Source organism: Balaenoptera physalus, assembly GCF_965194825.1.
Source record: "Balaenoptera physalus genome assembly, chromosome: 11".
Taxonomy (NCBI): Eukaryota; Metazoa; Chordata; class Mammalia; order Artiodactyla; family Balaenopteridae; genus Balaenoptera; species Balaenoptera physalus.
Window position 1 is genome coordinate 46,843,478 of NC_138896.1, and position 21,431 is coordinate 46,864,908.

The window sequence follows — 21,431 nt, forward strand, 5'->3', positions numbered from 1 at the left end:
AACTGATATCTTATGTTTTCCTTATTTATACATCTCTTCTAAATGAATTGAATTTAAAACGTTTGTCTTAAGTATTTCTTTTCTTTAAAATGTTTTGGCCTTTTTAGTTTTCTTTTATATTAAAAATTATCTGATTTTAAGATGGGTAATGTCCCTCCTCACACTCCCTGAATAAAATGTTGATATTTTATTAATTTTTGCTTTTATGGAGTGATTTACATGAGTATTCTATTTCATCACAAGCATTTCACTTTTCTCTTTCCAGTTGCTTTTCTACCAAACCTTCTTTTAAAAGTCAGTATTTTGGTTTTATTGTTCTTCCATAGACCTTCATTTCATACCAATGATATTATGATCACTAAGTCTAAATATGCTCTAGCTGTAGACTTTTTAGGATTATATCTTTTCCAGATATTCAGTCAAAGCTGGCTTCAGACTTGACTGCTGGTTAAATGTACTGTACAAATAAAGCAGCCCAACACTGATCCATGGTTCTGAATCTTCCTTAATTCATCAAATCAGAGTTTTCCTGTAACACATTTTCACCCAAGGCCTTAATATTTCAAGGATAAATAGTCAATAGCGAGTTTTTCATATTTCATAATTTAGTATTGTCCTGAGAGTCTTTACTACTTTAGAACACTATGGGATAAAATGTATTCATGTACATTTAACACTTGAAGATTTCTCTTTTAACTAAAATTCTTCAAAGAAAATAAGGTGGATATAACAGACTTGCCTGATGATTTCAAATAGGTAATATATCAGAATTGGAGATCCTGTAATCTGCATGGGAAAAACAATAGCTAACATTTAACATGTGCTCCCTGTGTGTGAGACATTATCTTAAGCAATTTACATATGTTTATTTATTTAATCATCCAACCAGCCATACTGTTTTGTTTATTACTATTGTTAATTTCATTTTATCAATAAGAAAATTCATGGCCTTGAACGCTTGCATTAAGCCACACAGATAATAAGCACCAATGCCTGAATCTGACCCAGGCAATGGGACTACACATTCACATTCATAATTGCTACATGACATAGTGTCTCCAGAGTTCTATACAGATAATTTTATTCTTTGCTCACAGTTTTAAAACTTAACTCTTCAGAAAATTGACATGGCCCCTAAATTTTTTTTATCATGAAATTAAACAACCTAAATCCTACCATTGTACAGTAATGCCACAATCATGTGTTATATCTCCTTTAAGCTCTTGATGTCTTGTATTATTTTTTTAAAGTAGGAAATTATTTTTATTCCAAGTCAAATACATAAAAATAGATTTTCTCACACTACTCTTAGAATTGTAAAAGGGGAGAAGAAGGCACTAAAGTGATATTTCACTCCCTTATCCTCTGAAACAGCCAGTGCTGGGCCCCATGTGAAAGTACTGGATCTTACAGCTCCTGCAGACAGAGGGTAGGTCTTTTCTTCTTATCTCATATGTAAGCCAGTGGTTTTCAAACTTTGGAAAGGTGTGACTATTTGATGGTTATTCTTTGTTAGATTTTAAGCCAGTGAACATGGCTGTAAATAATTTGAAATGAGGAAATTAGACAAAAGACTACCTTTCAGAAGGGTGACATTAATAAAAGATCATGTTGTAGTCATGATTTTACAAATAGAAGTTATGCCAAAACTAGCCAGTTCGTAAGAATTGATAAAAAAAGATCTTATGAGCTAGGTGGTTTACATGAATAATTTTGACATAACAGTTTTATCTATTCACACTGTGAACTTAGATCTCATCAAGCTTTGTAAGTCAATTTCCAACATACCGACAATGACTATGCTGTCATTTATTGCCCATTTTGTTATAATGTGAGCTACTCAACCCCATTTCTCTGTGCCCTGAGTCACACTTCTGTTGCTTTTGCTAACCCTCTCCTGACTCCTTTAGATGTCTTCTGTATGTTTTAAATTTTCTGCACAATAACATATTTCATATGAATACCAGGTTGCTCTATGTTCTGCTTTTCCCTTTACCTGATCCTTTGCCCTCAGTTTTTGTTCTCTTTCTAATGTACACATAACAGACATAACCGACACACATGCATGTAAATATGGTTACCTAGAGGCTCACTACCTAGAGTAGTTTGAGTTTTCTTTAAATCTCCAGAAATGGTGTCAGGTTTTCTGTTACTCCACTTAGGGATAAAAAAATAGGTAGTAGACAGAGGAAAATTGATTTTTGTAATTCCACACAGACAGAATCCAAACTAGAGCTCAGAATGCCTGTCTTTAGGCCTAGAAAGCTGCCTATCTGATGCCTACATTTATCTAATCATTTGCTTCCCTAGTCTCAATTCCTTAATCAGACAGCTACCAGTGACACACTTTACACACATGTCAAAAACTCAACTTCATCACCACCACCAACAGCAACAGCAATAATACCAGTTTAGCAACAAGGGCAGAATGATATTCTTTGACTGCCTTTTCTGTTTTCAAAAAGAACACATGGATTTGGAAGGGCATCCCCCATACAGCCTATAATAATGTATGTAGACTAAGGGACTTGGAGCTCTGATTCAGAAATCTGTGCTCGTTTGATTCCAGCACGCTTAATTTCTGAGTAGGCCTAGGCTGACAGGATCTCAGACAAGAGGAAAATAAAAAAGGAGTAATTAACTGGGACAAAGATGAGAAATATGAGGCATTTAAAATGTTTTCTACCACTAAATTCCTGCTTGTGGTTTGCCTCACATTCATCACTTAACCTGTGAGTCTATAAATGGGGGTAATAGAGCTTCCACCCTCATCACTCACTGGGGAGCCATGAATAGGACCAGGCAGCCCAGACAGAGGAGGTTTTAGCAACTTCCTACCTCTGATGAGCAAAGACATACTTATCTAGCACCAGAATTTGTTAAGCTTGCGTGAGCTGTTTCAATTTGATAAAAATGGTCTTTATTTCATAGCATCATGCCATATCCTTGTTGCCTTTGTAAATAAACTTTATTTTTTACAGCAGTTTTAGGTTCACAACAAAAGTGAGAGGAAGGTACACAGATTTCCCATACACCTTCTGCCCCCCACACCCCAAGCATAGCCTCCCCCATTGTCACCATCCCCCACCAGATGTTACAATTAATGAACCTACATTGAAGCATCATTATCACACAAAGTCTATAGTTTATATTAGGGCTCACTTTTGGTGGGGGATATTTTCTAAGAGTTTTGACAAAGTCATAGTGACATGTACTCCTATAGAGTCCCCCTAAAATCCATATGTTGAAATCCTAACCACCAAGGTGATGGTATTAGGAGGTAGGGGACTTTGATGTGATTAAATCTTGAGGGTGGAGCCCTCATAAAATGAAATTTGAGCCCTTATTTGAGACCTCAGAGAGATCCCTTACCCCTTCTGCCATCTGAGGACACAGAGAAAAAGAAGCTTATCTATGAACCAAGAAGTAGGTCCTCACCAGATATTGAATATGCCAGCTCCTTGATCTTGGACTTAACTTATAGAACTGTGAAAAATAAATTTCTGTTGTTTATAGGCCACTCAGTATTCTGTGATAGCTGCCTGAATGAGTAAGACATGTATCCACCATTATTGTTTCATACAGAACAGTTTCACTGCCCTAAAAATCCTCTGTGCTCCACCTATTCATCCCTCCCTCCCCACTGCCTTTGGCTACAATTGATTCTTTTACCGTCTCCATAGTTTTGCATTTTTCAGAATGTCATATAATTGGAATCATATACTATCTATTTAGATTGGTTTGTCTCACTTAGTAATATATATTTAAGTTTACTCCATGTCTATTCATGGATTGATAGCTCACAGTTTTTTTTGTTTGTTTTTTTTAACATCTTTCTTGGAGTATAATTGCTTTACAATGGTGTGTTAGTTTCTGCTTTATAACAAAGTGAATCAGTTATACATATACATATGTTCCCATATCTCTTCCCTCTTGTATCTCCCTCCCTCCCACTCTCCCTATGCCACCCCTCTAGGTGGTCACAAAGCACAGAGCTGATCTCCCTGCGCTATGTGGTTGCTTCCCACTGGCTATCTATTTTACGTTTGGTAGTGTATATATGTCCATGCCACTCTCTCACTTTGTCACATCTTACCCTTCCCCCTCCCCATAACCTCAAGTCCATTCTCTAATAAGTCTGTGTCTTTATTCCCGTCTTGCCACTAGGTTCTTCATGACCTTTTTTTTTTTCCCTTAGATTCCATATATATGTGTTAGCATACTGTATTTGTTTTTCTCTTTCTGACTTACTTCACTCTGTATGACAGACTCTAGGTCCATCCACCTCACTACAAATAACTCCATTTCGTTTCTTTTTATGGCTGAGTAATATTCCATTGTATATATGTGCCACATCTTCTTTATCCATTCATCCGATGATGGACACTTAGGTTGCTTCCATGTCCTGGCTATTGTAAATAGAGCTGCAATGAACATTTTGGTACATGACTCTTTTTGAATTATGGTTTTCTCAGGGTATATGCTCAGTAGTGGGATTGCTGGGTCTTATGGTAGTTCTCTTTTTAGTTTTTAAAGGAACCTCCATTTTTAATCACTGAATAATATTCGACTGTCAGGATATACCAGTTTATTTACCCATTCACCCACTGAAGGACTTCTTTGTTGCCTCCAAATTTTGGTAATTATGAACACAGCTTCTCTAAACATTTGTACTAATTTTCAACCTCTTTGGGTAAATACCAAGGAGCATGATTGCTGGATTGTACGATGAGTATATTTAGTTTTGTAAGGTACTACCAAACTGTCTTCTGAAGTGGCTGTACCATATTTTGCATTCCCACCAACAATAAATAAGAGTTTCTGCTGCTTCATAGCCTTGCTATCATTTGGTGTTGTCAGTGTTTTGAATTTTTGCCTTTCTAATCAGTGTGTGGTCATATATCATTATTTTACTTTCCATTTGCTTAATGGCACAGGTTGTTGATCACCTTTTCATATGCTTCTTTGCAACCTGTATATCTTCTTTTGTGTAGTGTCTTTCATATATTTTGTCCATTTTTTAATCAAGTTGTTCATTTTCCAGATGTGAAAACAAGGCCAGGAATGACTTGTTAAAAGGGACAAAAACTAGTTAAAAGCAAAAGTTGAATTCTGCCCTCATTCAACCTTTCTTGTCTCACGTCTGGACTATGAAAGATCTTACCGTGATCAGGTTTTAGTAGAACAGCTAAGTAGCATCCCCCTGACTCCGATCCCTCGTCCACATACCTGAGTGTCTCTCCAAAGCCAATGCTTGGTGAGGTCATTCTGTGAGTGCTCACTGTCTTGAGAACACAAGCCCTGCGTCCCAATCTGTGTTCCATCCACACACTGTCTACTGTCCACCTCAGACGTGATGCTTTAGGAAAACTGGATTATTAGCTGTTCCCTAACCCTATCAATTTTCTGTCATGGCTTCATCACTTTATACATGGAAATCTTCCTGAATTGTTCTCTTTCACCTCAAACTAACAAATTTCTACCTCTCCATTTTTGATCCCTAGGTACCTTCATGTAAAGGTATTTATTTTCCTTTTTATGATTGTCTTTGTCCTTTGTCTTTTTTAATTTTTTCTTAAGCAGGGTGCTTTCCTTTTTAAGAACAGAGACGAGAAGGAAACTCACATTCACTATCTTTCCCATCTCAGTGACGACACCACGATTAAATCCTTTGCACAGTCAGAAATCTAGGCATCACCCTTGAGTCCATGCTCACTCTCCTCCCCTCTCACTGTGGCAGCACAGACGACAACACTGGTATGTGCACTGCTCAACACTGTCCCAACCCTGTCCCGTTTCCAGTCTAGTTCCATTTTAATCTATTTTCCTTATTATGTCCCTAATATTCCCTTTAAGATATAAAACTGGTTATTTCACTGTCCAGATAAATACTACCTAGGCCTTCTATTATGTTTAGAATAAAGCCAAGAAGAACCACTATGATTCAGCCCCTGCCTGCTTATCTGACCTAATATCACTCTCTCTGCTGTTCACTAAAGTCATGATATATATGCACTGACATTGTCTCTGTCCCTTAAAAAGTCTCAACTCCTTCCTGGCTCATTGCCTTATGTTCCAGCTCCTGGAAGACCAGTGCTCCAGGCTCCTTCTCATTCAGATCTCAGTCCTTTGTTAACTCTTCAGAGAGACTGTGGCTGACGTCCCCTCTAAACCTGCTTCCCCAGGCCCTCAGTGCTGTTGCCCTGATTCCTTTCTTCATAGCATATTACTGTCTGAAATGAGCTTGTTTATTCCTTTCTTTGCTTTTTTTTTTTTTTTTTTAAATCTCTTTCCCCACATTAGTATCTAAGCTCAATGAGGGCTCTCTTGTTTACTGTATTCTTAGAACCTGGAACAAATATATAACAAATAAGCATATTTGATTATTTAATCTATATAATGTTAACATATTTAATAATAATCTATTTCTTCACTGAGAAAAGCAGTAAGAGAGTGCCAAATACTCTCTTCCTGGCCCTGGCCATATTATGTTTGTACAGTTTCAGTAGAAACAACCGCCTTCTGTCCCCAGCACTGAGTGCTATGAGCCTTGCTGGTACTCTGGATCTTTAGAACAAAGTAAAAAGCCCATTTTCAGGCAAAGGACAGGAGCATTGTAGATAGTATCCAGGTGTTGCCTTACCCTGCATTTCATAGGTACTAAAGGAAAACTGAAGTTCCTTTGGCTGATCTCCACCTCTTGAGAGCCTACAATTTCTCTCATTGGGATAAAAACAAATCAAAGGATAACCTTCATCACAGAGAACAGACTTAATGCTAATGGATCCTAGAGCATTTTCTTATAGAACAATTAAATGTTTACCTTCTCCCAACCAGCGTTTGCAGAATAAATGTTTTAAATGAGTGGTGAAGGGGGCTGGGGAAAAATTATGACCTGAATGTCAATTCTTGATACTACTGGGTTGGCCAAAAGTTCGTTTGGGTTTTTCCCTGAGATGTTACGGAAAAACCCAAATGAACTTTTTGGCCAACCCAATGCTTCTTCCATGTTTTTGTTGAAAGGACTTGACAGACACAAGCATCTTGGTAGGGAGGCTGAAGGGTCTTAAGCTACCTGATGTTGGACGTGATTCCAAGAAAGTAGGCAATACTTTTAACCTTTGAGATGCAGCGTTAGGGAGGGTGGAAATCCAAGCACTGAAAGGAGCCTTAGAAAAGGACCATCAATGCCCTGATGGCTGAGAGGATCTGGTGGCTTCCTGCAGTGAATCCCTTCAGCAACATGCAGAATTGGATTGACTCTGACTACTTGCTGTGTATGTTCATTTTGTGGAGGAAGGAGAGAGGGGCTGCCTGATGCAGTTGACTCTAGTGCCCTTGAGGATAGCTATACAGATATCCTGTGGGATTGAGTCCTGGGGGAAGCCTGAGAACAGAGAGATGTCCCGTTCCCCCTTCAGAGGGTCAGCCCAGCCTGCCACCCACTGCATGCCCACCAGAGCAATCCAAGTCTTCCTTGCTTAGAGGTTTGCCCCTGACAAAGAGGCTCCAGCACAAGAACTTCTTGAATGCTGAAAAAAATCCACCTTGCAGATAGGCAAACACCATTTACCATCCATTTGAAAGACCTTACCAAATTGAGAAAGGGAAACCCAGCTGAACAATCCAACAGGCGGTTCCCATTGAGGCAAAAACAATGAAGCAAGGAAAGGAATATAGGACAGCACCCAGGTCTTCAAACTCTAAATCTGTGTTCTTTCACTTTGCAATTCTGATTTATTTCACGAGGCTACTTAGAAACTTTCACATCATATTTTGACATATTTTTTTCAAATACTTCTTTTACTGTGTTGCACTCATATACCACAACAAGTCCATTTCTTCAGTTACTGACCACGGAACTAAAGTTTTTTATCAACTGTCTCTTCTTTTCCTTTCTTAAGTATTCAGTAGCTGGAATTTTCACTCAGCATCCTTCACCGTAGCTGGATACTCTCATTCCAGCTTACCTTTGCTCATCTTCTGTGCCAGATTCACCTTTCCCATCTGGCAAACAATTCTGCTCGCCTCTAATACAGTGTTTGAAAAAGTAGCACTTTAATTATGTTTAAGGACTACTCTATTCTAATATGATTAAATATTCAGGAAGAATACTATGCAACGAGTTTTTGTGATTATAGTAGAGGTAGCTAGAAGCTGCAAGCCCAATAAAAGTATAACATTTTTTCAAAAGGCAGGCAAAGCATATTTTATACTCTTTTCAAATAACTTTTAAAAAATTATCATGACTGAGTGGGTTGTTGTTTCCTGACTAAAAGATAACTCGGAAGAAATCATCACAGCATTTTCATTTGGGAGAAAACAAAGGAGAACTTCTAGGAGAGATTTTCTCATGAGATATTTACATAGCTTTCCTCAGTTAATATTTTTTTTCATTTTAGAGTTCAACTTTTTTTAATAAAACAAAATTTTAAAGTAGCAGCCACAAAAACAAAAACCTACTGAATGGTAGAAAATATTTGCAAATGATATGACAAATAAAGGGTTAATATCCAAAATACTTAAACAATTCATACAACTCTACAACAAGAAAACAACCAGATTAAAAAATGGGCAGAAGAACTGAATAGACATTTTTCCAAAGAAGACATACAGATGGTCAACAGGCACATGAAAAGATAATCAACATCATTCATCTTCAGGGAAATGCAAATCAAAACCACCATGAGATATAACCTCACACCTGTCAGAATGGCTATCATCAGAAAGAACACAAATAACAAATGTTGGCGATGATGTGGAGAAAAGGGAACCCTTGTACACTGTTGGTGGGAATGTAAATTGGTGCAGCCACTGTGGAAAAAACAGTATGGAGGTTTCTCAAAAAACTAAAAATAGAGCTACCATATGATCTAGCAATTCCACTCCTGGGCACATATCCAAAAGTAACAAAAACACTAGTTGAAAATATACATGCAACGTGGATGGACTTGGACAGTATTACGTTTAGTGAAATAAGTCAGACAGAGAAAGACAAATACTGTATGATATCACTTATATGCAGAATATAAAAATGAAACAAACTAGTAAATATAACAAAAGAGAAGCAGCCACTAAGACATTAGCATAATATTGGCAATAAACATTTTTTTAAACCAACAGAAGGAATCAAAGTTGAATTGAGTGAACAGTGACTCAGAGGGTTTTAAGAAGGCCTCTGTCCTTGCCCAGGTATGTTGCTGAAAGTTGCTTGCTCTATCTAACATTTCCTGAACAAGTATAGGGATGCAGTATCTACACTCACTTATGCTCCACTGGTTCAGGCCTTTTCTGTACTGTGTCCTCAGCACTTACCTCAGTGCCTGGCACTACTTGCTGCTCAAAAATACATTGAATAGCCCTCTCCACCCCATCTCCCATCTGCGTCTGTGTCTCGTCCCCTTCTCTCTGTCTCTTTCTTCCCCATCACTTCCCCAGACACTGACACCCAGTTACTCCAGTTTCCCCAGTTTCAGCTTTGGTCTTCAGCCCCATTCACCCGAGGATTTTCCTGAAGGCCACCCCCAACTCTGCACCTGCCCCCTTAGGGCTACCAAGGACCATGACTAAGACAGGTCCCACCCCCATGGCCCCACAGCTCAGGGCGGAGGAAGAAGACGAGGAGGACTATGAGCCTGTCCCAGAGCCCCCCAGCCCCACCCAGGAGCGCTGGCAGAAGCCTACTCCTCAGCACCAGCCCCCCACCCCCAGGACTACGCCTTCACCTTCTTTGACCCCAACGACCCTGCCTTTCAAGAGATTCTGTTTGACCCGCAGACCACCATCGCTGAGTTGTTCGCCACTGGGCACCAGTGGGTGCCCCAAGTCCAGTACAAGATCGATGTCATTGGCAATGAGATTCTGCGACGAGGCTGACACCTGATGGGTTGACCTAACATGACACTGCTCCATTATACGTGCAAGGCTGGGGCCCACGGAGTCGAGCTCCCCGCGGTGGCTGTGCGCCTCTTGCAGCAGCTGCTGGCGCTGGGCGCAGACGTGACCCTGCGCAGCTGCTGGACCAACATGAACATACTTCACTACTCAGCCTATTTCGACGTGCCCGGTCTCGTGCACATGCTACTGAAGGGTGTACGGCCCCGAGTGGTGAGCTCCAAGTGCAGTGACTTCAGCCACGGCTCAGCCCTGCACATCGCTGCTTCCAACCCATGCCTGGGTGCGGCCAAATAATTTGTTGGAACATGGCGCCAACCCGGTGCTTCGGAACCGAAAGGGACCCGTGCCAGCGGAGGTGGTCCCAGAGGAGTTGTCCCATGGACAAGGCCGAGGGGCGCTGGTGGCCAAGGAGCTGTGCACGCTACTGGAGGAGGCTGTGCCATTCTCCTGTGCCCTCCCTAGGGTCACGCTACCTAACTATGACAACGTCCCAGGCAATGCCATGCTCAGCACACTGGGCCTGCACCTGAGAGACTGCGTGCTACTGGATGGCCAGAAGACCCGCAGCTGCGGTTCTGCGGGACCTCAAAGTTCGCCAGTGGCCAGTGGGTGGGCATGCAGCTTGATGAACCTGAGGGCAAGAATGATGGCAGTGTTGGGAGCGTCTGGTACTTCATCTGCCCTCCCAAGCAGGGTCTCTTTGCCTCTTTGTCCAATATCTCCAATGCAGTGGGCGCACCTTCCTCATCCGTCACCTCCACACCTCGGACTCCCTGGATGGACTTCTCCCGAGTCACTGGCAAAGACCTCAGGGAACACAAAGGTAAGAAGAGGCCCCCATCAGCCCTGAGTCTGGATGGCCTGCAGCAGCGTGAGGGAGCCAAGGCTGAGGCTGGAGACCAAGTCCTCATCACAGGCCAGAAGCAAGGGATTGTGCGCTTCTGCAGGAAGGTTACTGTTATGGCATCCAGCTAGACCATCAGCAAGCACGATGGCTCTGTCTTCGTTGTCTGGTACTTCACCTGTCCCCCTCAGCATAGAGTCTTTGCACCAGCATCTGGAATTCAGAGGACTGGTGGATCCACTGACCCCCCGGGGACAGTGTCGGAACCAAAAGTGAATCAAATGACAATGATACAGACCAAAACACCTTCACAACAGTCTGGACTCCAAAGGACATCGCATCAGAGAGCTCCATCTCCAGGTTGCTCTTCTGCTGCTGGTTTCCCTGGATCCTGAGGGCAGAGATGCAATCTTAGAGGCTCTGGACATTCCACAGAGACACAGAGCCCCCTCTAGCATCTCCTGACACAAGGAGCCCCCTAGTCACTTGAGATAGAGTTTCCCAGTAACATATCCAGAAGAGAGACCCCATTAGCCACCCCTCGATCACTAAGGCCCCATTATTAACAGATTCCCCCATGATAACCCCCCAAATATAGACCCTATGTTACCCAGAAAGAGATTCCCTGAGTGTAGTACCTTTAGGCTAGTCCCAACCCCTCAGATCAGACCCCCCAATAACAGATTTCCACATCACCCCAAATGATGGTAACTTTCTCTACATAATGCTCTACAGCAGAACATTCCTGAGTCACTGGATCAGAACCCTTCCCTATTAACAAGGCTTCCCCCCACGCCCCCATCAAGTACCCTTGAAAAAAACACCCCCAGAGCAACAGAGTAACAGACCCATATTTAACATCAGTCCCCTCAAGATATTTTGACCCCCACGGTCACCCCCAAACCCTTACACTTCAATCAGAGACTCCCTCCATTAACAAAACACCCTGCTCTTACCCCTCAAGAAGAGACCTACATTAACCAGCCCACTGTCACCTCCAATTTACAGGCACCAAAACAGCCCTGGAAGTGCTAATTACAGGACCCCCAAGTCTTCCTGTCCTCTGCACCCTCAAGAAACCCCCAGTACCTTGTATGAAGCCCACCCCATGCAGCCCACAGCACCTGTGCTGGCCAGGCTCCCAGAAAATTCTCTATTTTTTAAGTAATTATTTCCCCCTTTGGGGGACCCCAAAATTTGGAGACCCCATTCTAGGACTCTGAGGATCCCAAACCCCAGAGTACATGTCCCAGACTTTTCTGTGTCCCCAAGTCCTACAGCCCCTAGGAGACTCCAAAACCCTAACTCCCAGGACCCCCAAATCATGGAAACCCCAAATCCCCCAGGAATCCCAAATTTTAAAAAAATCCAAGCCTCTAGGAAACCCCAGTCATGGAGGTCCTTGTGCCTGGGATGGAGGAGACTGTGGTCCGGTTATGCATCCCGGGCCCCCGGGGCACCTCAAACCCTATTCATAGGCACTAGGGGACAACAAAAAGGAATTCTCATCCCTGGAAACCAGAGGACTTCAATGCCGTGAGTCCATGGATCTTTAGACACCAAAATTCCAAGAGCCCCAGCCGCAATGCCCCCGATCTTCAAGCCTACATCTTTAATACATGAGGGGCACCAAGGCCTTGAGGGGATCCCAAATCCTGGGCCCCCCATTTCAATGTACATTCTGGTCACAGGTCCAAAACACCAAACCTAAGTTACTGGCCCTGAAGCACCTCACAGCACCCTGGCCAGACTAAGAGCCTGATGGAGATCCTTAAGACCTAGGGGGTCCAGGGCAGACCCTGAAACCAAGGACAGCTCACGACTGTCCCTTCACGCATGTCTCCAAACTCAGCATGACCTCTACTCCCTTCAATAAAGACGTTTCTGTGGCAAAAAATAAATAAATAAATAAAATACATTTAATAAGTAAATGGATGATTTATTTTAAGAAAACTTCTTTAGGCACTTTTAAAACTCCAGCTGGTTAGATGCTTTACTCTCTTGAATATATAAATTTTTCATGTCCAGGGAAGGACTGGAATTGCAAGATTATTGATAAAAATCACCCATGTAGTCCATGTTCTATCAACCTTATTCATGCACAGAATTTGCACTCTCCTTTAAACATATCCTTATCATGATGATTTCTTTGTTAAGAATTTGGGCCCCTTAGGTCAATGTATCAGTACCAATAACTATCATCAGTTCTGTGTTAACCAAGAGTTCATTTTTCATACTTGTAAATTAAGGTATATATTATATGCCAAAGTATTAAATTACAGTAAGTCCCCTACATATGAACCAGTTCCACTCTGAGAGTGTAAGTCCAATTTGTTTATAAGTCCAATAAATTTAGCCTAGGTACCCAGCTAACACAGTCAGCTATATAGTACAGTACTGTGACAGGCTTATAATACTTTTCACACAAATAATACGTAAACAAACAAACATAAAATAAAACATTTTCAATCTTACAGTATAGTACCTTAAAAAGTTCAGTAGATAGTACAAGGGGCTGGCATCCAGTGAACAGGCAAGAAGAGTTACTGAATGGAAGAGGGAGAGGAGGTGGGAGATGGTAGAGCTGAAGGATCATCAGCAATAGGAGATGGAGGACAAGCTGCAATTTCACTCATGGCTGATGTTGATGGCACAGGTTCTGGTTCCTTGCTGGATTCAATTCTATCTGCCCTCTTGAAAAAATGATGTAATGATAGTAGTAGCTATCACTGGGTATTAGCTCTTTTTATCTCCTCATAGATGACACTGTAGCACTGGATCGTGTTCTGAATGGCTGCTGCAACTTCGTGTACCATTCTACGTTCAGGTCCTGTGTCTCAAAAACTAACAGTGCCTCCTCAAATAAAGAAAGTCCCTTTGCCATTTCCTTGTTGTGAATCTCTTCAGTTCTTCAGTTACTTCTTCTACCTGTTGTCTCTCTTCATCCTTTCTGTCGACCTCCAATTCCATCAGGTCTTCATTAGTAACCACCTCATGTTGCACAGCAAGGAGTTCAGTGAAGTCATCCTCTTGCAGATCTAGCTCCAGCTTCTCGCTGAGGGTCACTGAATTGCTGAAGACCTCTTTGGAATCCTTATCCATCTTCTCAAATCCACGATAATCATGAACAAACTGTGGTCAAATGTTCTTCCAAACCCCATTCATGGTGATGACTGTAACCTCACGCCAAGCAAAGTCAATGTTTTTTATGGCCTTGTAGATGTTATAGTCCTTCCATAATTGTTGCAAGGTTGTTCCTGATTCATCACTCGCCTTTACTGCTTGACAAAAAGTGTGATGTAAATCATATTTCTTGAAAGTCGCTCTAACTCCCTGGTCCATAGTTGGATGAGCAATGTAGTATTAGGTGGCAGATGCACTACTTTGACGTTGAAATGAAAGTTGTCCATGAATGGGGGTGTGGCCCGGAGCACCTTCAAGCAACAAAAGAATGTTGAATGGGACATCCTTCTCCAAGCAATATTTCTCTACATCCAGGATAAATTGGTGGAAAAACCAGTCCTGGAAAATGGCCTGTGTAACCCAGGCTTTGGGGTTACTCTTCCACACAACAGGAAGAGAGCAATTGGGTATGTTTTTAAGGGCTCTTGGGTTCTCTGAATGGTAAACTAAGAGAGGCTTCAGCTTCATATCGCCAGAAGCATTGCCACCAAACAACAGAGTTAGCCTATCCTTTGCTGCTTTATAGCCTGGCATCAACTTTTCTTCCTTAACAGATGTAACTTTCGTCTGGCATCCTCTTCCAGTACAGTCGTGTGTCATCCACTTTAAGAACCTGCTGGGGTAAATATGCACCTTCATCAATAATTTCTCAAAGCGTTTCAGGAAATTCCTGGGCATCTACCATATATGTACCTGCTGCCTCACCACTTACTTATACGTTGTGAAGGTTGGTTCTAGCCTTGAATCAATGAAACCAGCCATGACTAGTATTAAAAGATGTACCTCTGATTCTTTGCCATGTTTCTTTTTCAAGTCTTCATAAAGGCTTTCAGTTTTCTCTTGAATCATCATTAAGCTGAGCAGGACTGGATGCTGATCCTGATCCTGCATCCACACACTGAGAAGTTTCTCCATCTCCTCCAACATTTTTCCACACTTCTTCAATATCATTGTCGACATCATCGGCACAGCAGATTTCACATGTTCCATGATGTTGTTCTTGTTCTTTAGAATTATGCTGATGGTTGAATGATTCATGTTATGAGAAGAAGCGACACTTACTTTTCACCTCACTCCACTCTCTCAATTATTTTAACTTTTGTTTCCATCATTATCACTTGGCGCTTCTTAGAAGTAACAGCTACATCACTGCTGTTTTTACGCTTACTTCCAGACATCCTGGGCTTGAAATAAAGATACTGTACTACTGTACTCTGTACAGTACCGTACAGTAAAGTACACAAAACCACAACCACTTGTAGAGGATGCATACACGTGACAGTGTACACCAGACACGTGACTTAACTTACGTGATCGGACATGCGAACGTACATTCGAATCTTTGAAGGTTCACAACTTGAATGTTCGTATGTAGGGGACTTACTGTAATGCCTATTTCAACTTAAAATGCAGATAGTGCTCCTATGTCATGTGCACAGTAAGTTGCCAAGAAAATTTCCTGAAGAAAATTTATTCACTTTGACTCTACCTAAACAAATGGAACTTGGTATTTTTAGAATAACAGCCAAAGTCTCTCATTTAGTTTTATATAAATATTTATCTAACACCCTAAATCTAACCTGAGGTAGTGGCTGACTTTATAAGCTAGGATTGGCAAAGGCATAAGACTAAACACATGAGTCTTTCATGCTCATTCAAAAGGTCTTGGTTCCTAGACCTCATATATCAGTGGCTAATGTTTACTAAGGTAAAATAGAACAAGATAGAATATACACCTTCCCAATAATCCTGCAGAATATCTACATAAAATGTATATAGTTGCTATCTTATTCTTTGGTGATTTTTACATAGTGTGCAATATGACTTTAATAATGGTTAAAGAAGAGAAAACAGTCTGGAGTAACAAGTCACCATCACTAGTAGTTCAAGTCCACAACATTTCTACTTCATGATATTCAATCTCCTTTGATAAATATGCTTTATAAAGCCTTTATACAGACCTTATGCAGAGTAATACATTGAGCAGATTTTTAGTAAATATTAATTAACTGTTCTTTGACCACATTTTCTTAATGAATTTTTCTGGTCCCTACCCTGGGCTGGTTAAAACTCACCTTGTGTTTGCTAAGAGCTGTTATCTAATAGCCTAAGATGTTTTGCTAAATAATAGCGTGTCTAGCACAGCACTAGTTGTTTTCTGAAATAGCTTCCTACCCTTTCCAACTCGGCTACAGATTTGATATTGGCACAAGACCCATTACCTCCCATACTTTCTTGTTTATTATGCTGGTCAAAGTGTCCTAACCTAACTATTTGTAGGGGCTGAGGAAGTCCCAGGACTTTTTGTCCAGATGGGTTACAGTCTGCATTTCATTCTCCCCTGATGTCGTCTGACAGCCTTGGCATTTGTAGAGCCAAATACAGGTTCACATGTTACCAGTGGTTATAATCACAGTTTTAAATGTGCAGCACCAGTGCCCATCAGAGTCTCCAAGGAAGGAATTTGGCAGGAAAATGGTCCCTTGCTGTGCCCCCAGGTAACCTATCTCATCTGTCATTACCTGGCATGGTGTAGATAGGCTATATCTACACAAGTGAAATGTAGGTGTAGATAGGCTATATCTATACACAAGTGAAATAATCGTCCCAATTTGTATTTGGGCAAAATGCCATCATAACAGATGGACATGAGTGTATACAACTGGGGAATTATGCATATACATTAAACATGCAGACTATTAGCATGAGTCCTTTCTAGGAACATCCAAACATCTGTCTGCTCTGAGATTTTGTGTATACTGTTTACACCATATGCTGGCACAGTGGGAGAGCCTTGTTGGAGGTGCAAAAAGGAGCACTCATGAATTTCATGGAAATTGTTTCATAGGGACAATTTGCATCACCCTGAGCAAAAGGAACATATAACAGTGCTGTGAATATCTTTGTTGTTATTTCAAGATAGCAAATTTTAAAAACTGATTTTGGTAGCAAAAAAGACAATTTTCGGACATCACAGGAAAATCAAAATTAAAATTTCGATTAATTCTTAAAACATCTTTGTATGATGTGCATGTGTTATTTAAGCGTTGATAAACTCCTATAAGATTCACTGTTAATTATTTGAATCCTTCTATCTGAAGCCAAACCTGCAGATCAAACCAATCAGCACTTCTAACATAAATTTATAACTCAACTTGCAATGTAAGGAGTAAATTAATGTGTGTATGTCTTATTCACTGCAAGTATACCCCGAAGTAGTAAAGCATTCTTTATTATTTGAAGTGCAGAATCCCAGTAATTTCAAATCCTATCTAAAATAATATTAAAATTTATGAGTAAGTGTAACTTATTTTTTTGACAAGAACATTGTCTTCATACTATGGATTGGCCTTATTATAAAAACTTTGGAATAATCCAGTTTTGCATACAAATTAAACATGTATATTAAGTTGTCTTTTATTATTTATTTACTTTAAATGACTGGAATTTAATTTTTTCACATTTATTCACCCTGAATTGTTATAACTTTACCTGTCTTTGTCCCTTATGAAAGTTTTCACAAGCTTATGTGATTATTTCTCTATCTGCATCTCTTTATCCCTCAAGGATCTTTTAACATTAAAGTGGTAAATAAAATAATAATAAAATAGTATCAGAAAAATACAAATGATTATTATTACTACTTCTGAACTTATATTTTTACTTCTCAGTGAATATCTGTTTTAGTAAATTAAGCATAAAAATTATAAATGCTATAAAACTATAACTACCCATTCATATGCATAATTATTTTATGACTCCAAAATCTTAGAACTCAGTAGTACTCAAGTCAACTAATATGTAGTATATATTTATTTTCAAGTTTTATTTTATATTGGAGTATAGTTGATTCACAATGTTGTGTTCATTTCAGGTGTACAGAAAAGTGATTCAGTTATACATATATGTATATCTGTTCTTTTTCAGGTTCTTTTCCCATTTAGGTTATTACAGAATATTGAATAGAGTTCCCTATGCTATACAGCAGGTCTTTGTTGATTATCAATTTTATGTGTAGTAGTGTGTATATGTTAACCCCAAACCCCTAATTTATCCCTCCCCCACCACCTTTCCCCTTTGGTAACCATAAGTTTGTGTTCTGCATCTGTGAGTCTCATCTGTTTCATAAATAATTCATTTGTGCCATTTTTTTAGATTTCACATATAAGGGATATCATATGATATTTGTCTTTGTCTGTCTGACTTAGTTCACTTAGTATGATAATCTCTAGGTCCATCCATGTTGCTGCAAATGACATTATTTCATTCTTTTTATGGCTGAGTAATATTCCACTGTATATACGTACCATATCTTTTTTATCCATTCATCTGCTGACAGACATTTAGGTTGCTTCCATGTCTTGGCTATTGTAACAAGTGCTGCAATGAACATCAGGGTGCATGTATCTTTTCAAAGTATGGTTTTCTCCGGATATATACTCAGGAGTGGAATTCCTGGATCATATGATAGCTCTATTTTTAGTTTTTTAAGGAACCACCATACTGTTCTCCATAGTGGATGTACCAATTTATATTACTACCAACAGTGTAGGAGGATTACTTTTTTTCCACACCCTTTCCAGCAGTTCTCGTTTGTAGATTTTTAAAAAAAAATTTAATGGCGTATAATTGCTTTACAATGTTGTGTTAGTTTCTTCTGTACAATGAAGTGAATCAGCTATATGTATACCTATATCCCCTCCCTCTTGAACCTCCCTCCCACGGCCCCCATCCCACCCATCTATGTCATCACAGAGCCCAGAGCTCCCTGTTCTATACAGCAGGTTCCCACTAGATACCTTTTTCACACATTGTAGTGTATTTATGTCAAACCTAATCTCTCAGTTCATCCCACCCTCCCCTTCACTCTCTGTGTCCACATGTCCGTTCTCTACGCCTACATCTCTATTCCTGCCCAGCAAATAGGTTCATCTGTACTATTTTTCTAGATTCCACATATATGCATTAATATATGATATTTGTTTTTCTCTTTCTGGCTTACTTCACTCTGTATGACAGACTCTAGGTCCATCCTCATCTCTACAGATGACCCAGTTTAGTTCCTTTTTATGGCTGAGTAATATTCCATTGGATATATATATCACATCTTCTTTATACATTCATCTCTCCTTGGACAATTAGTTGTTTTCATGTCCTGGCTATTGTAAATAGTGCTACTCTTTGTTGCAGTCTGAGGGCTTCTCATTATAGTGGCTTCTCTTGTTGTGGAGCACAGGCTCTAGGTGCATGGGCTTCAGCAGTTGTGGCAGGCGGGCTCAGTAGTTGTGGCACACAGGCTTTGTTGCTTTGCAGCATGTTGGAACTTCCCGGAACAGGGATCAAACCCATGTCCCCTGCATTGGCAGGTGGATTCTTAACCACTGCACCACCAGGGAAGTCCTAGGATTTTCTATGTATAGTATCATGTCATCTGTAAACAGTGACAGTTTTACTTCTTCTTTTCCAATTTATATTCGTTTTATTTCTTTTTCTTCTCTGATTGCCATGGCTAGGACTTCCAAACCTATGTTGAAGAAGAGTGGTGAGAGTGGACATCCTTCTCTTCTTCCTGATCTTAGTGGAAATGCTTTCAGTTTTTCATCATTGAGAAAGATATTTGCTGTAGCTTTGTCATATATGGGCACAGGTTCCCTCTATGCACATTTTCTGGAGTGATTTTATTAAATGGCTGTTGAATTTTGTAAAAAGCTTTTTCTGCATCTATTGAGATGATCATATGGTTTTCATTGCTGAATTTGTTAATATGGTGTATCATATTGATTGATTTGTGTATATTGAAGATTCCTTGCATTCCTGGTATAAATCCCACTTGATCATGGTGTATGATCCTTTTAATGTGTTATTGGATTTTGTTTGCTAGTATTATGTTGAGAATTTTTGCATCTATGTTCATCAGTGATATTGGTCTGTAATTTTCTTTTCTTTGTGGTATCTTTGGCTGCTTTTGGTATCAGGGTGATGGTGGCCTCATAGAATCAATTTGGGAGTGTTCCTCCCTCTGCTATTTTATGGAAGGGTTTGAGAAGGACAGGTGTTAGCTCTTCTCTAAATGGTTAGAATTCTCCTGTGAAGCCATCTGGTCCTGGACTTTCGTTTGTTGGAAGATTTTAAATTAGAGTTTCAATTTCATTACTTGTGATAGTTCCATTTCTATTTTCTAATTCTTCCTGGTTCAGTCTTGGAAAATTGTACCTTCCCAAGAATTTGTCTGTTTCTTCATGGTTGTCCATTTTACTGGCAGATAGTAGTTTGTACTAGTCTCTTAAAATCATTTGTATTTCTGCTGTGTCAGCTGTGATTTCTCCTTTTTCATTTCTAATTTTATTGATTTACATCCTCTCCCTTTTTTTCTTGATAAGTCTGGCTAAAGGTTTATAAATTTTGTTTATCTTCTCAAAGAACCAACTTTTAGTTTTATGGATCTTTACTATTGTTTTCTTTGTTTCTATTTCATTTACTTCTGCTCTGATCTTTATGATTCCTTTCCTTTAACTGAGTTTGGGTTTTCTTTGTTTTTCTTTCTCTAGTTGCTTTAGGCATAAATTTAGATTGCTTTTTTGAGATTTTTCTTGTTTCTTGAGGTGAGATTGAATTGCTATAAACTTCCCTCTTAGAACTACTTTTGCTGTGTCCCATATGTTTTTGATCATTGGGTTTTCACTGTCAAGTGTTTCCATGTATTTTTAAAATTTCTTCTTTGATATCTTAAGTGATCTCTTGGTTATTTAGTAGCACACTGTTTAGCCTCCATGTATTTGTGTTTTTTACAGTTGTTTTCCTGTTATTGATTTCTAATCTCATAGCGTTGTGATCAGAAAAGATGCTTGATAAAAATTCAATTTTCTTAAATTTTCTGAGGCTTGATTTGTGACCCAAGATGTGATCTAACCTGGAGAATGTTCCATGTGCACTTGAGAAGAAAGTGTATTCCACCACGTTCAGGTGGAATGCCCTATAAATATCAATTAAATCTGTTTGCTCTATTGTGTCATTTAAAGCTTATTTTTCCCTATTTATTTTCTGTTTGGATGATCTGTCCATACTGTAAGTGGGGTGTTAAACCCCCTACTATTATTGTGTTACTGTTGATTTCCCCTTTCATGGTTGTTAGCATTTGCCTCATGTATTGAGCTGCTCCTATGCTGGGTGCATAAATATTTACAATTGTTATATCTTCTTCTTAGGTTGATTCCTGGATCATTATGTAGTGTCCTTCCTTATCTCTTGTAACATTCTTTATTTCAAAGTCTATTTTATCTGATATGAGTATTGCTACTCCAGCTTTCTTTTGATTTCCTTTTGCATGGAATATCATTTTCTATCCCTTCACTTTCAGTCTGTATGTGTCCCTAGGTCTGAAGTGGGTCTCTTGTAGACAACATATATATGAGTCTTGTTTTTGTATCCATTCAGCCAGTCTGTGTCTTTGGGTTGGAGCATTTAATCCATTTACATTTAAGGTAATTATTGGTATGTATGTTCCTAT

General features: G+C 39.7%; 1 protein-coding gene, 1 long non-coding RNA gene and 1 pseudogene across 3 annotated transcripts in view; 2 read left to right on the forward strand and 1 right to left on the reverse strand.

Moving 5' to 3' along the window:
* The window catches only part of KHDRBS2 (KH RNA binding domain containing, signal transduction associated 2), a 754,183-nt gene that overhangs the window by 395,666 nt on the left and 337,086 nt on the right, over nt 1-21,431 (forward strand). The gene's annotated exons all lie outside the window — the stretch shown is intronic.
* Nucleotides 1-21,431, reverse strand: part of LOC309638419 — a 328,072-nt gene that overhangs the window by 251,284 nt on the left and 55,357 nt on the right. The window lies entirely within an intron of this gene.
* LOC309638383 (CAP-Gly domain-containing linker protein 3 pseudogene) lies at nt 5,039-19,587 on the forward strand (annotated as a pseudogene). The gene has a single exon. The product of its transcript is annotated as a CAP-Gly domain-containing linker protein 3 pseudogene (transcript).